Source organism: Trichosurus vulpecula, chromosome 2, assembly GCF_011100635.1.
Source record: "Trichosurus vulpecula isolate mTriVul1 chromosome 2, mTriVul1.pri, whole genome shotgun sequence".
Lineage (NCBI taxonomy): Eukaryota > Metazoa > Chordata > Mammalia > Diprotodontia > Phalangeridae > Trichosurus > Trichosurus vulpecula.
In genome coordinates this window covers 120,880,761-120,897,677 of record NC_050574.1, presented here as the reverse complement: position 1 = coordinate 120,897,677, position 16,917 = coordinate 120,880,761, and the positions used below count along the sequence as shown (strand labels likewise).

The 16,917-nt window shown below is 38.1% G+C and overlaps 1 protein-coding gene and 1 pseudogene across 1 annotated transcript in view; both read left to right on the top strand.

The window, feature by feature from the left end:
• UVRAG (UV radiation resistance associated) overlaps positions 1-16,917 on the top strand; it is a 416,256-nt gene that overhangs the window by 256,628 nt on the left and 142,711 nt on the right. The gene's annotated exons all lie outside the window — the stretch shown is intronic.
• LOC118838151 lies at positions 15,760-16,191 on the top strand (annotated as a pseudogene).

Below are 16,917 nucleotides of genomic sequence, written 5' to 3'. Positions count from 1 at the left end.
AAAATATAAATCCTTAGAACTCTGACCAGCGCAGTAACAGGTTACTCTTGCTGCCTATAGGTTTTCCATTCCACATACATTGTCCAGATGTTCTGTTCCCCTCCTCCGTCTCTTCCTTTACTTGGTGAATAAATTTAGAAAATGAATGTAATTTTACCAATAACCATACTTCATGATGTTTTGGACTTGAAACTATCTGTGATCCTTGCAATGCCTTGTTTGGTCAAGGACTCTTCCTTTTTTGTAGTTCTGAAACATATCTCCTTCCCTATTCCTCTAATTTATGATATGATCTTTTATGTATAGGTTGTATGTTCACTTGGAGCTTATTGTGGTATATGGGGCAAGATGTTGGTCTAAATAAAATTTCTGCTTGTTTCTCAGTCCTTTTCTTAGTAGCTGGAGTCCTAATCAAACACTGTGTTAACTATGTTCAATTGCTTCAAGGCCACATGATTCATAGTTCTAATTTATTCTAACTTCTCTCCTGACCTCTAGTTTCATATCGCTAGCTATCTGTTGGATACTTTGAACTGGATGTAGATATTGTAAACTCACCAGTTCCAAAATGGAACTTACTATCATTCCCCTCAAAACCCTCTCCTCTTCTCAACTACCCTTATACTGTTAAGGGCATCATCATCTTCCCAGTCAGCTAGGCTTAGGTGTCATCTTCAATTCCTTCCCCACTTTGTTCCCCCATATCCAATCTGTTGCCAAGTCCTGCCAACTTTACCTGTGAAACATCTCTCATAGACCCCTTTATCTTCTTTGACACTTATCTTCTCTGCACCTTGGTCCTTATCATCTTATGCCTGGACTATTGCGAAAACTTGTTGGTTGGTCTCTCTCCATCAAGTCTCTCATTTCCTTCCCCACCCCAGTCCATCCTCTACTTAGCTTTCAAATTGATCTTCCTAAAGCACATGTCACCCTTCCTGTTCAAGAAATTCCCATGGCTTCCTATTACCTCTAAGATTAAATATAAAATCCTCTATCTGGCATTTAAAGACCTTCATAAGCTTACTCCTTCTTACCTTTCCAGTCTTCTTATACCTAGTTCCCCTGTTTGTACTCTACCATTCAGTGATTCTGGCTTCCTTGTTGTTCTTTGAATAAGTCACTCCATTTCAACTCTGCATTTCCACTTGGCTGTCCCCATGACTGGAATTCTTTTGTTCTTCACCTTTGCTTCCAGGCTTCCTTCAAGTCTCAGATAAAAATCCTACCTTCTGTAAGAAGAATTCTGTAAGTATCCAGAAAGAAATATTTTAGATATCAAGGAACTATAGTCACAATCACACAAGCCCTGGCATCTCTTACATTAAGTGAAGGAGTGCTTGGAAACAGTATTCCGAAAGATGAAAAATATAATTTTACAACCAAAAATAATGTATAAAGTTGAGTAAAATCTTATAGGAGAAGAAAAGAATGGTTCTTTAATGGAATAGAAGGCTTTCAGATATTCTTGATGAAAAGACTTTAGCTGAGTAGAAACTTTGAACTGCTAAAAAGCCTCAAGAGAATCCTAGAAATACACATTTATTAAAGCAATTGTAAGAGACTAGAAGATGAGATCCTAATAGTCAAACAGGGGAAAAGAAACAAGTTTCCCTTCAGAACCTTAATAACCTCAAAGGGCATTGAAAAGTAAAAAGGTACACAGAGGACAAGGTTCTCTATATTATTCTGATGGTTTTGAGAGTGGAAAGAATAAGCAGAGCTAAAAGGAATATACTAAAATAGAAAGAAGGAAGAAGGTGATGGAACTTATTATTTCTCCTACTTGGGATGCACAAGAAGAGGGTTATGCAATCATGGAGGAAGGGATGGTGGAATTGGGTATCAAATGTTCCTCACTCTTTATCTCAATTAGTCATACAGGTTGAAAGCACAGACACAGAGTATAGAAATTCATCAAATTCAACTGGGGAATAGGTAGAGATAGGTTACAGGGGGCTAGTTAAAAAGGATGATGATACTGGGCAGAGAGAGTCACAAATAAACCACACCTCAACTTCAGAGAGCTAGTTTCACTGCTTCTTATGGATAATGTGATGATAATGGTCAGCAGAGGAAGACTGCACTATTTACTTCCTATTTTCTTTCTGCTTTCTCCACCTAGGAGAATGCTCTTCAAATTGGCAAGGCTATAACAAAAAAGGTTACAGGGAATTAAAACGAGTTAAATAACCACCTAGCGAAGTTCACTAATTTCGAGAAATCAGGCTAGGTGAGCTGCATTCCAGGGTTTTGAAAATATTGGCACATGTGATTGCTTGAACCACTGTTGATGAGCTCTGAAAATTGGTGAATAGAAGATCTGCCACAACACTAGAGACAGACAGATATAAATTCTCTTTTCAAAAACAGGCCAGTGAGCTTGATGTCTGTTATTGGCAAAATTTCAAAACATTATTAAAGATATAGCTATAAGTAGTTAAAAATGGAAACAGTGGCCTCTTTGAGCCAACATATGTTCATCAAAAACAAGACAGTTATTTATCAGAAGAATGCTTGTTATAGACACAGTATTCCAGGATTTCAGCAAAGCATTTGACAAAGTATTTCATGCTATCAGTGCAGATAAGACAATGAAGTAGATTTGCTGAACTAGATAAAAATAGTGGTGGTTAATGAATTAATTAATGCTGAACTAGATAAAAATAGAAGTAGAACTAGCTGAACTAGATAAAAATAGTGGTGGTTAATGAATTGTTTTCAGCCAGGAATAGGTCTGTGGTAGAGTACCATAGGTCTTATCCCTGTTCTTTTCAACATTTTCATCAGAGTTTTAGATCATAGATAGTTGCCAGTAAAATTAACCTAATATGAAGCACGCAGATTGCTAATATAACAGGTAAAGATTAGACACTCAAAAAGATTTTAGTTTTGAATAACAGACTGAATCATAAGATGAAATATAGCAAGAATAAATTATAAATCTTACTCTAGAATTTTGGTTTTATTGGCCTGAAGGTTTCTTCTCTCCTAAGTTGCATTAATAGAAACAATGCCCATAGTGACTTAGGGAACACATTGATGAGTTGGAGTTCATTTGCAGAGGGCAGCCAGCATAGTTGAAGTATTTGGAAATGATCTGGAAACCTCACGCAAAGTTTTGTTGAAAATTGATTTTTCCTGGAGAAAAGAAAACTTCAAAGAGCATGATAACCTTCTTCAAGTATTTGAAGGGTTTTCATGAAGAATAAGTGTTAGATTTGTTTCTTGACAATAGAGGGCAGAACTAGCAAACCTGGGAAATGGAGATCCAAATTCCCAAATAAGGAAACTCCAAATGGGGGCTTGAAGAATCAGACACAGCTGAAATGACTGAACAACTATGAGATGTATGAATGACCTTAAGCAAGTCATTGAACTGAGTCTTATTTTCCTTATCTTTAAAATAAGTGGTTTGGAGTAGATAATCTCTAAGGTGATTTCAAGCTCTGAGATTCTGAGTCTTCTTTCCAGCCCTAGTTCAGGTGCAACATATTCTACTAAGCCATCCCTGATCCCTCCTTGAATTTTCCCAGAATATTTTGTCTGGATTTTTCCTTTTTCCCTGTTACATTCCACCTTGTATCATACTTATTTGTGTCTTTGTCTTTCACCTTGGGACCTGAAACTCTTGGCAGTAGGAAGCTACTATTATACTAACTTTTGGAGGAGACTTTTCCTGCCTCCTCCCACTTCCCTCTGCTAATGCTTCCCCCTTTTAAGTTACCTCTGGTTAACTTTGTATGTAAATACAAATGTGTGTTTACATATGTATGTAGCATTCCCTTTAGAATGTAAACTCCTTTAGGGTAGTGACTTTACCATCTTTATGGCCTCTGTGTCTAGCACAGTGCGTGCTACATGTTTGTTGTTGTTTTTCAGTTTTTCAGTCATGTCAGGACCCCATTTGGTGTTTTCTTGGCAAAGATACTGGAGTGGTGTGCCATTTCCTTTTCCAGCTAATTTTACAGATGAAGAAACTGAGGCAAACAGGGTTAAGGGACTTGCCCAGGGTCACATGGATATGAAGTATCTGAGGCCGGATTTGAAGTCAGGAAGATGTCTTCCTGACTCCAGGCCTGGTGCTCGAATCCACTGTACCACCTAGCTGCTCAGTTGGCCACATAATAGCCCCTTAAATGTTAACTGATTTTTATATTTGTATCCATGCACTGAGCAAAGGGCTTTGCACGTAACTAAATCTGTGGTAAATATTTATTGAAATGTCAACTTTTTAAAAATAAGGTCTCATATCATAATTACATCTCATATACCCAGAAGAGCTTCTTATTTAACTATCTGAATCAATGATATTTATTAATATGAAATGAATAAATGTATTTTTGTTTCCTACTTAGTTACTAGTATCATAATGTGAAAAATTTTATATGTTTTCCCCATTTTCTTAATTTATTAGATTATTAAGTTGTCATTTCACAGTAAGTCTACTTTTTCTATTAGCAGTTGAATTAGCAATATCTTAGTTTGAAAATTTGGCAATTTGAAAACGTTCCAAATCATTTCCTTTATAAAACTAAAGGAAATATATAAACTGTGCTTCTCTCTTGCTTACTTCATATGCGTGTCCATAGGGAAGGTTGAAAGAATATTCAAGAGTGAGGATATTGCAACCTAAACAAGTCTTGGCACATAATTAGTGCTTAATAAATGTTTAGTGACTAAGTGAATGAATATTCTAAGCAGCTTGATGCTTATTTTTCTAATCTAAAACAAAAGTCAAGTGAGTTTCATATGGAAGACATTAACTAATTCATGAACCACTGTTCATCTATGTATGAAGCTTATTTGAAGAAAACCTTAAGCATCATTTATAGGTGATTGAGGTTGGATTCTACCATAAAATACAAAATATTCAAATATACTTGTGGAAATTCAGGTGTTTTCTTGTCCTTATGACCATTCCCAAGTCAAAACATCTTACTCGATAGTTCATGTTTCCATCGTACTTTAGAAAGTTCTTTCTTAACTATAACCCTGTGAGGTAGGTAATGCAAATATGATTTTCATATTTTACAGATGAAGAAAGTAAGTTTCATAGATTTTGGATGACTTTTAATGGTTGCGCAGTGTGAAAACCAAACTGGAACCCAGATCTGGTGGCTCCAATTTCAGTGATCTTTCCCTACTTTCTTTTTTAAGTAGCTTATTACAAAGATTTGAACAGAGTACCAATCAATTAATTATTGTTCTTCCTCTATTATTTTTCCACCCTTTATCTATTACATGAAAATATAGACCTATTCATTTTATCAATTCCCTGAAGTAAATGCTTTGATTGGCATCATAGGAAATTTATGGGAAAATAATGTGGATAAATATATGGGAACAAAGCCAGACTTTGTGGTATGGATAAAAAAAATACCTTATTTCATTCAGTCAGTTTTAAAATAAAGGCTATAAATAGCCTTAAAGAACTATTTACAAAGTTCTGTCTACTTTCTGTGTGTGTAAATACTTACTATGTAAATACTTTTAAATACAGTATGTATATACTTAGGCTTAAAGAACTACTTACAAATTCTACCAGTGGTCTGGATACCAAAGATTTAAATTACATGAAAAAAGTAGGCTTTGTAGAATTAAGATACTTTCTTGAAATTCTAAGTATTTTTAAAGCTATTTCAGGAATGCCATTTTTTAAGGTAACGAATGCAAATAAGCCAATTGATTAATTCTTATCATATAATCTCAGAGCACAATACCTCATCTAAGTAAGCTATAAAAATCATTTAAGTCTAGACTCTTTTCTTTGTGGTTTCTTCTAAACTGGTTTCAGCTTTTAGTTTGCACTTTTTTTTTCAAATTTAATTTTTTTAAAAATTCTGACGTTAATAAAAACCAACTACAATAAGCACTTCCGTATGCATAGTAAAACAGAAAAAGGGGATTGTACTTGAAACTGCATATCTCTATCATGTGCAACTTGCTTTTCTTTTAAAGTATATGATATGCTCAACATACCCCTTTTAAAACTGATTTTAATCACTGCTTGTGATCATTTCAGGCCTTCATTCTTTCCTTTCCCTCCCCTTTCCTTACCCTCCCCTCTCCTGTTCTCTTCCCATGTTCCAGCACTTTTCCTCCTACCTTCCCTTCTGAAAAAAAAAAAAAACTTTTCTAGCAAATATGCATAGTGTCAAGCAAAACAAATTCCTACACTAGCTGTATGTCTTCCAAACCACACATCTTATTCTGTAACTTAAACCCATCACCTGACTGCTAGCAGGGGAGTAGTGTGTTTTATCACTTCTCTAGAGTCATAGCAGGTCATTGTCTTTCATTGTTTGAGTCTTTCATGGTTGGTTGTCCTTACAGTGCTGTGGCCATGTTATAAATAGTTCTCCTGGCTCAGCTCATTTCATTCTGTATCAGTTCATAAAAGTCTTCCCAAGTTTCTCTGAAACCATCCCTTTTGTCATTTATTATGGCACAATAGTATTCCATTACACTTATGTACCATTCTGTGTTTAGACATTCCCCATTTGATGGGGACCCACTTAGTTTCTAGTCATTTGCCTTAACAAAAAGAGCAGCAATAAGTAAATATTTTTATTGATATGGATCCTTTTTCTTTTTCTTTGATCTCTTTGAATTAATATTTCTATTAGTGATCTCTGGCTGAAGGGGTGTGTACCTTTGGGTCACTTTTTAAGCATAGTTCCAAATTGCTTTCCAGAGCGGCTGGACTAATTCACAATTACACTAATAGTACGTTAGTGTTTTGCATATTTTGAAGCATAAGTTATGACACTTGGTCATTTTCTTCAAATAAGTATAAACCTGGAAAAGCAGATAGGTCATTATATCCAGCTAGAAATAAAGGGAGGGGGGGTGGCGATGGAAGAAGGCAGCTGATAGCTGGTTGGAGCTGCAAAATGCTCTGCTGATTTCTGAGTTTCCCCTGTACATATCTCTTACTCATTTTTCATGAGGATAAACTCTTTTATGAACAAAAACTCTACAACATGAAAGAAGCAATAGCTCTAGAATCAGAGAATCTGGGTTCAAATTCTGCTTCTGATGGTTTCCACCTGTGTGACTTCCATAGAACTCAGTTCCCTCACCTGGAAAGGAGTGGGCGAAGATGACTTCTGAGGACCCTCCCATTTCTATATATATGGGCCTATGACTGTTTATTTTAATATTGGATTTGCCATGTTGAATAAGATCTTTGTTCTGTCTCTTTTGGAATCCTGCCCCTGGATCATTATGTCTAGCTTTAGGGGAAGGAAAAGAGAGTAAGAAAAATTGGAGGAAAATAAAAAATCTTGGTTACACCTGGCCAAGTGTGGATTCCTAAATGTAAGGAAAGGAGTGAAATCTCTTCCCTGATCCCACAGGCAACTAGGCATGACTTTATTATCCTTCTTTGTTACAAATATTTGTGGTCATGAAATTATTCCACCTTGGTATTAACTCTATGACCTCCTTGCTTTAGTCAGTCCTAAAATTGGAACATAAGCCCTAGAACCAGAGATCCTAATTTAGGACACATGAAGAATTCTTCTGCCCTGGAATTTAATAACTTCATACCTCTTAAATAATGATTTTTTCTATCATCTGTCAGAAATGTGTTTTAGAAGTAATCAGAACAACAAGAGTGTGTGGGGGGTGAAAAAACATCCTCCAAATGTCTTTTTTTGAGGATTTGTTTCTTCCATATCATTTTGTCTACAAGAGGAAGCACTGGTTTAGAACTGAATAACAGAGCTAAACCATATGTTTTAAAAACAAATTAGAAACAGGTGAGGGCAGTTAAAATCTAGCTATCGCTTACAAAAACTTTAAAACAGAGTTTGTATTAAAGGCAGGTGGTTATATGAACAATAAAAAATAGTCGCCAGCACATCGGCATATTGATACATATGTGATTGATCTTATTGGATAAAAACAAGGAGGAGTTAATAAATCACTATGTATAGCTATAAAGATGTTTGGGCTTGAAAGCCCAGAGGAGCAAATGTGGACCCTGTAGGAAATTTATGGAGCATAGATCCTTTTAGCTTTACTTAACAGCTAACATCTGACTGACCCAGGAGGATGATGGAAATTTATTGCTGGGCCATTCAAATATTTAAGCTGTTGTGTGATGTTGAACAGGTAAAGATTAGCCCAATAACAAATATGAGACTGTAAAATAAAATGAGATTTTGCTGAGTGGTAAGCACTTGTCAGAGGGTAGCTCCAAAACACTGTTCAGAAATGGAAAAATTTGTTGGCAAAAACAAGTTGGCTATTGATTAATTTGTTCATATTAATTGCAATCAACTTGCAGTCCCTGTTTACATATGCCCCAAAATGAAGTCTGGCCTTAAGTAGAATGATTTTGATATCTTCCTTAAATTGTGTGTTGTGCTCTGAAATTGTATGATGAGATAATGAATTAACTTGTTTGCTTTCATCATATTCACAATTCAAATTTTATTTCCAAAATATCTTGGAATTCCTAGAAAGTATCTTCATTCTAGAAAGCCTACTTTATTCATTTAATTTTAATTTTTGATATCCAGAAAGCAGAGATAACTTTATATCATATTCATACACAAATTGATTTACAAATCAACTAAATGAAGATTCTGTTCTGTCCAGAAAGTCTTTTTTTCCTCTCATCTTTTTTCACCCACCATCTGTTTGACCTATTTTTCCTCCATACATGCCATGTATTTTTCTGCACAACTTATGTGCCTAATAGTTATCTGTGATTAATTTCTTTTAATTACTGAAATCTTTGACTTTGTAGTTCACTTCTAACCCATGGGAGTTACTGTGAAAGTTAGCTTATGGTGCTTTTGAAGAGGCTAATGTAGTAAGTGAAATTGTGAGTTATCTACATTGGTCAAATTACTTTTTAGGGTCTTAAACTTTCAGAGTTGAAAGGTCCCTAAAAGATATAGTATAGTGGGAAGGGTTCTATCTTTAGAATGAGAAGACCAAGATTCCTAGCCTGTCTCTGCTACCTACTGTTTGTGTGATATTTAGCAATTTAACCTTTCTGCCATGGGTTTCTTAATCTGTAAAAATAAATGGTCGAATTTCATAATCTTTAAGGAATCTTTCAGCTCTAAGTCTTAGGTCATCCAATCCAACTTGTTAAGGAATCCCCTCTACAACATTCCTAGTAAATGATCATCCAACCCCTACTTGAGTTCTTTCAGTGATGAGGAACTAATTACCTTTGGAGGCTACTCATTCCACTTCTGGCCCAGTTTTCCTGCGTGCTACAAAGTTTTTCCTTACATTACACCTCACATTATACCTCATTCTGTCTCTCTGCATATGTACCCCTCCTGTCCCTAGGTCAGTGCTCAGGACCAAAAAGAGCAAATTGAATCTCTTTTTCATATTGCCATTCATATGTTTAAAGACTGCTATCATATCTCCTTCTGAACCTTCTCTTCTCCAAAGTAAGGATCTCCAGTTTCTTCACCTGACCCTTATATCACATGACTGCTAGTCTCCTTACCATTACTAATTCATTTAACAGATATTTATTAAGAACTTAATATTTGTAAGACTGTGCAGGGGGAATACAACAAAGGATAGCACTTTCACAGTCTAACAGGGACAATAAGACGCCTACACAAATAACTATAAGGATAAAACATATAAACATTTAATGATGACACAGTTTTGTTAGCTCAAAGAAGGAAGGAATTATTTCTTGACTGAGGGCAAGAGAATCATAGAGGGCTCCATGGAGTGTGGCATTTGAGTTGTGTCTTTAGGAAATGGGGAGAATTAAGAAAGATAGAGCTGAGAGGAGAGTACTTATAATCAAGGGAACATGAACAGAGGCCGGATGTAGCAAAGCGCAGAGCGTCTTTAGGGAACAAGTAAAATTCGGTCGCATTAGACCATGGATGCATGTTGAGGAAATAGTAAATAAGGCTATTCCATGACGGTATGATTCAGGAAACTTACAAAGAAATCTCTGTCTTTGGGCCAGCCTCCTGTAGCAGCAAGTCTCTATCTATCTTTAAATACAATGCTGAGCCAAGATGACTGTGTGAAAACAGCGTCTTACCGGAGCTCTCTCACAAGCTCTGTCAGATACCTATAAAAAGGTGAATCTGAGCAGATTTCAGAGAGTTAGAAACCACTAGCAGTCTGAGTGGGGCAAATTTCTAAGCTAGGAGAGTCCAAAAGGCCGATGGGACGGATCTGCAGGCTGGGAGAGCGCTCAGCGTGCGGAGCTGCTCCAGACAGCACCAAAGCAGAAGCAGCTGCAGAAACCAACCGGTGAGACAGGCTGGGAGAAAGCTGGCTGCTGAAACTGGTGGAGATCTCCAGGCCTCCTGAGGGGAGTCTGTGGAAGCGACGAGAGGCAGCAGCGTAATGCCACCAGCCATGAGATACCAACTCCTGAGGCTTGCAGCCCAAAGGTATGAAATAAGTCTTCTTGAACTTCGGGGAGACATAATGGCCAGGTAAATGGCTCTAATCCCTCCCCCCACCCCACCCCGACCCAGAGAATTCCTCAGGAAAAAAACACAAATAGAGAAGACAGAAGTGGGGGTTCAGTGGCTGAGCAGTGGGAGTTCCTGAGTCCCAGAGGGGCAGAGCTAGCAGGGGTCAACACCAGGAGCCCAGACATACCCTTGCACCCCCAGGGGAAGTGGCACACACCAGCACAAACAACAAACAGCTGAGACCGTTGCTGAAGAGCAACAGTGCTGGAGAGCACACCTGGGAAAGAGGATACTTCAAGCACCCAGACCCCTCCCCCATGCCTCAGGAAACTGAAGGCTATAATACACAAAGCTAGTAACTAGACTCACAATCCCCAGAACAAGAAACCTGGGACAGAGAGCCCTGAACCCCAAAAGCAAAAATTCATTGTAAAGCCAGGGAAAAGCTAACCAACATGAAGAAGAACACAAAAAAACCAAGGACCATTGATTCTTTTTATGGAGACAGGCATGATCAAAATACTAATTTGGAAGAGGATAGCAATGACACTATACCCACATCTGATACCTCAAAAGGGAATAAGAACTGGTCTCAAGCCCAAAAAGCATTGCTGGAAGAGCTAAAGGAGGATTTTAAAAACCAAATTAGGGAGGTAAAAGAAAAAATGAAAAAAAAAAAAACCACTGATGAAATCAAGTCCTTAACGAATAAGATTGGCAAAATGACTACGGAGATTCAGAATCTAAATAGAGAAAATGACACCCTGAGAGATAAAATCAACCAACTGGAAAAGCTAACCAGCATGAAGAAGAACACAAAAAAGACTCAAAAGCAGAATGAAGACAGCAACTCATTAAAAATTAGAATTGAGCAAGTGGAACCTATGAGGCATCAAGAAGTAGTAAAACAAAATGTAAATACAATGCTAAAAACTACATATACCATATTAGTCTCTAAACATACAATTTTTCCAAATCTGAATTGTATGAAACCAAGGGTGAGAGAGGGAGAATAGTCAGTGTTACTTTGGTTTTTACATTTATATATTTTTTGCCTCAGATATTTCACTTTAAGCATTGCAGAATATATTTTTTCTTGTGCTTGATTTGCATTCTCAATGGTCATTTCATTCAGAAGCAGTTGGATAGGCTCACATTTATATAGTATGCTAGTAAAAATCTCCCCAACAGCCATTTTAGATAGGTGGGACAGTCTTACTTTATAAATATGGAAACTAAGGTTGAGAAAGGTCACCTTTATTACCTCCTGCCAACCTGTTTCAATAGCCTCCTTCAATAGATTGGATTCTCTTCTCTGAAATCTACTTCAGTCAACGTGCACAGGTCACCCCCATGGAAGGCTTTGTGGCAGGGGCTGGGAATAAGAGCACAAAGACTGAAACAATCTCTGCCCTCAAGGATCTTGTATTCTAATGGGGGAGACAAAAAGTTTTTATATAAGCGTATACAGAATAATATAAAGAGAATAAATAAAAATGTATGCTAAGTAGTTAAATATAAGATAGTCTTGGGAGGAGGGCACAAACAGTTTAGGACAGTACCTGAGCTTTATCTTAAAGGAAAAGAACTCTGAGGTGGAGGGAAAGAGAGAGAGAGTACATCCCAGACTTGGGGAACAATCAGCCAGATAGTCACAAAGCCTTTATTAAGCACCTACTATGTGTCAGGTACTGCAATCAGCACAGTAAAGGCAAGGAGATGTGAATAGAGTTTCTTGTATGGGGAAGAGAGAGAAGGCCTGTTTTGCTGGATTGCAAAGTGCAGGACAGAGAGTAATGTCCACTGAGGCTGGAAGCCAGGTTGGGGCCAGCCTGCTGTACCAGCAAGCACCCTAGCATACTCAGGATGGCCTGCTAGTACAGGTTCTTTATTCTGCTTTTAAAGAAAGACTGCTCAAAAAGGGGTTAACAATCCTATTTTTAATTACATTCACTAATTCAGGGGAAAAGTCAGCCCCCTGAAAGTCAAAGAAAATACAATCAGGGAAATTAGCATAAAGACCAACAGACAGGGCTCTGACTGCCTGATCAAAGCAATATTGCTATACGCTTTACATATACCACTAGATGTCTTTGGAAAAAGAAATTAAAAGGAAAAGGATTAAGGTCATAGCTTTCCTCAGTTCTTATAGACACACATTCCCAGTTCCAAGTCCCAAATCTCCTTTGGACTTGAGTCCCAGGCACCCCAACTTCTCTGGGCTTTCCTATCAAGGTTGGCTAACTGCATCATCCCACCTGTAATCCTGTTTTCAAGACCTTGGCTCAAATTCCTGGGTTTGGTGGGATATTACCACTGGTGTCTGAAACTAAAGACAAACAATGGAGAACAGAGACCCCAGGTTCCTTTCTTGGAGCTGGGGTAAATAATGGGTAGGGGTAACGGGTCAGAAAATGTTTCCCATTCATGATTCAATTCATGGTACCTATGCTACGGGTGAACTGTGAGCTTTACCCTCTAGAAGCAGCAGAAAGAGCATGCAGGAAAGAGTCACTGTCTGTATCTGGTTGGTTTTAAAGACATAGCCTATACTGGTCACTGTGCCAATCAGAGGAGGAAAATGCAGGGTGCAGGGTACCTCCATACTTGGCAATATCCTGGAAGCCATAGGATGCCATTGGAGTTGGTTTAGTAGGGGAGTCGCATGATCAGATCTGAGATTAGGATGATTTGACTCTGAGCTTGAGCAAGGAAGACCAATCAGGAAATTGTTGCATTGATCAAGGCAAGAATTGAGGGCTCTGAACTAAGGCAATAGTTGCTGAAAAAATTTTGCTTATGTGTAGTTCTGACCGTGTCACTGCTCCATTAAAGGACCTTTAAGTGGCTTCCTTTTGTACTAGGTTAAAGTACAAATTCTGCAGCCTGACATTTTGAGCCCCTCACAGTCTGTTTCAGGTGTACCATTCTGGTCTTGTTTAATATTGTGCCATTTATAGATTGCCTTCCAGCCGGCCTGGCCTGCTTGACTCTTTCCCACCCTTCACATGCTCGCCCCTAACTTCATATCTTTGTACTGACTGGCCCTATGCTTGTAATAGGGCCAGTTAGAATCCTTAGCCTTTTGGGGAATATAGCTTAGATGCCAATTCCCATGGAAGTCTTTCCTGTTCCTGTTAGTTTGTATTCACTTCTTCTCCCTTTAAAAGCTACATGCTTCAGTAGCATAAAAAGCACAGTACTTAATAATTTCTTGTTCATACTTTATACAGCACATCACTCTTTATAACCTGTCCCTCTCCCCCACCTTTCCTAATTGTCTTACACCTTATGTGACCCTCCTCCCTACTCTTTGATCCAGGGACAGTGGTCTCCTTGCTGTTTCTGAAACAAGCAACTCCCATCTTCCACCTCCAGGCATTTTTATTGACTGTCTCCCACGCCTGGAGTGATCTTCCTCCTCCCTTCTGACTCTTGGCTTCTCTGGCCTCCTTCAAGTCCCAGCTAAAATCCCACCTTCTATAGAAACTTTTCTCAAACCCTCTTTTTTTTTTGGTGAGGGGCGGGGTGGGGGAGGGTTGGGGGGGTGGTACAAGGCAATCAGGATTAAGCGACTTGCCCAAAGGTTACACAGCTAGTAAGTGTCAAGTACTCGAGGTCCTATTTGAACTCAGGTCCTCCTGACTCCAGGGCTGGTGCTGTATTTACTGAACCACCTAGCTGCCCCTGCCCAATCTCTCTTAATTCTAGTGCCTTCTTTCCATTGATTATTTCCAATGTATTTTGTATACAGCTTGTTTGTCCATAGTTGTTTACATGTTGTCTCCCCCATCAGGCTGTGAACTACTCAAGGAGGGAGACTGTCTTTTAACTTTTGTTTTGTATCCCCATTGCTTAAGCCTAGCACACTTGTGTTTTTGTTGAGTCATTTTTCAGTTATGTCTAATTGTTCATGATTCCATTTCGGATTTTCTTGGTACTAGAGTGGTTTGCCATGTCCTTGAGACTCACAGGGTTAAGTGACTTGCCCAGGGTCACACAGCTAGTAAGTATCTGAGGCCAGATTTGAACTCAGGAAGATGCATCTTCCTCACTCCCGGCCTGGTGCTCCACCCACTATACCATGCTGATATGAGCCTGGCAAAGAGGAGGTGCACAGTAAATGTTTATTGCCTGCCTTACTCTCCTGTCTTATGACAATGTAATACTTCAAAAGGGAGAGGAAATAGTGAAAGAAACTTCGGTAACAGACCTGATTCTCATTAGCAAGGAGAAATTGGTTGTTGAGGTGGCAACAACAAGAACCTTGGAGAAAAGTGATCATTCCATATTAGAATTTATTATGAGTCAAGAAAAGCTAGGCATAGTATGACATGTACCTACATAATGAGAGAACAGGTTTCAAAGGGTCTAATTAAAGTATAGATTGAACTCCAAGGCCTAAAAATAATCAGTTGCCTAACAATGAAATTCAGAATTCGCTCCCTCTCCCTCTCCACTCCACCCCCCCCCCAACACCCACACTCACCTTTTAATGAAAGGAAAGGAAAACTTATTTCTTTATGTTGAAGTGAATGCAATTTACTGTAAACTTTTAAAAAGCTATATAAGAACAAAAAAAAGAACTTGAATGTTATATTTCCCCTAGTGAGGCAACGGAGTGGTTGGGGGCAGGGGAATGGGTAAATGTGCCCCTCTCTCTTTTTTTTAAAAGTAAAGTCCTATAGGTTTAGAACAATACATATAGTGAGTGACTTAGTTGATATTTTGATTAGTTTTGCAGAACTGCTTTTTGTTTCTTTTTTGTGCTTTGTTACAGACTATGACTTTGGGTAGGGAAATGAAGAGGGATATATTTGGAAATGAAAGTAATTTAAAAACACGAATAAAAAATTTTAAAGATGTAAAATGTGAAGAATACAGAGCAAAGAAAGTATAACCAAGAGTTATATGCACAAAGTCTGCAATAATGCAAGTGACAATGTGAAAAGATACATGAACAGAGATTAATTACAAATACTGTCTTGCTGTCAGGGAACAGATGTTGAAACATACTTATGTCTTTATGTTCAAGAAGCGTAACATTTTTTTAAACACCATTAGATGTAATATCTTAGGTTTTTCTTTGTTACCAGAGAGAGAGCAATCAAAAGTGCATGTATTGGAAAGGGATGGTAGTATAAAAAATAAATGACATCAATCAAACATAAAAAAAGAACAAATAACATGTAAAGAAGATGAAAGAAGGGTAGATAATGGAAGGTGACTATGAAAGTCTCTTAAGAATAGCATCAGCAAGGGGCTCCATGTGGACCCTGGGCTAGGGCACTTGGGCAGGGCATGGGGCTGGGGGGCGGGGGTGTACGCCATGGTGGAGTCGCAGCAGCTGCGGGTGCAGGAGGTGGTGGAAACCATGGTGAAAGGGCTGGAGCGGGAGAATATCCGCAAGATGCAGGCTACCATGTTTCGGTGCAGTGCCAGCTGCTGTGAAGATACCCAGGCCTCTATGCAGCACTTCATCAGTGCATTGAATGTTGCCATGCTCCCTTGGCCCAGGCACAGGCCCTTGTGACCAGCAAACTGGAGAAATTCCAGGATTGCCTGGCTCAATGCACCATGCAGTGCAATGACAAAGCCAAAGACTTGATGGATGCTGAGAGCAAGGAGCAGCAGGTGAAGAGGCAGCTAGAGTCCTGTGTGACCAGATGTGTTGATGACCAGATGTGTTGATGACCACATGCACCTCATCCCCACCATGACCAAGAAGACAAAGGATTCCCTGGCATCTATTGAAAAATAAAGGCATTGTCAGTAGTCATCTGGGGTGAGAGAATATGGCTACTTGTAAAACTGTATGGAAGTTTTTACCTTTCAGTGAAAATATAAGAATGAAGAAAGTGGGAAAAAAAAAAGAATAGCATCAGCAGTGCTAAAGTTCAAAATGAGTCTAGACTGGAAAGGAAGGTACAGTTATTGATTTTGTTTTTTATTAGCTATATCAGCTATATCAGCTATATTAGCTATATCAGAAAAAGGCTAGAACTGCTGTTAGAGGCCAGTTATGTCCATTGATAAAGAGAAAACACAACTAGCAAATGTGATTGCCAAGCCATTGTGCTTTATCTTTGAAAGATCAAAAAAAATTGATAAACTCAAGAGGGTAAAATGAAAGAATTCCCTGTTTTACAAGAACTGCTGAGAAAACTGGAGAGTATTAAAAAGAAATTAGATTGAGACCAGAATCTTATAGCTTATACCATAAACTACAAGAAGCTTACAAATTATAGTTGGCCTGAATATGAAAGGATTATTTTTAAAAATTAGATGGGAAAAACTAAGGATATTTTTATTGGAAAAAAATTTCCATTAAGGATGGAAAAAAATAAGAACAAGATCAGGCACCTTTCATAGCTATTTCTAGGGGTAGAATTAATCTTAACAAAAAATATAGGTGATCACAAAATAAAATAGAAAATTTTAATTACATGAAATTGAAAAGTTTTTGCACAAACAAAATCAATGCAAG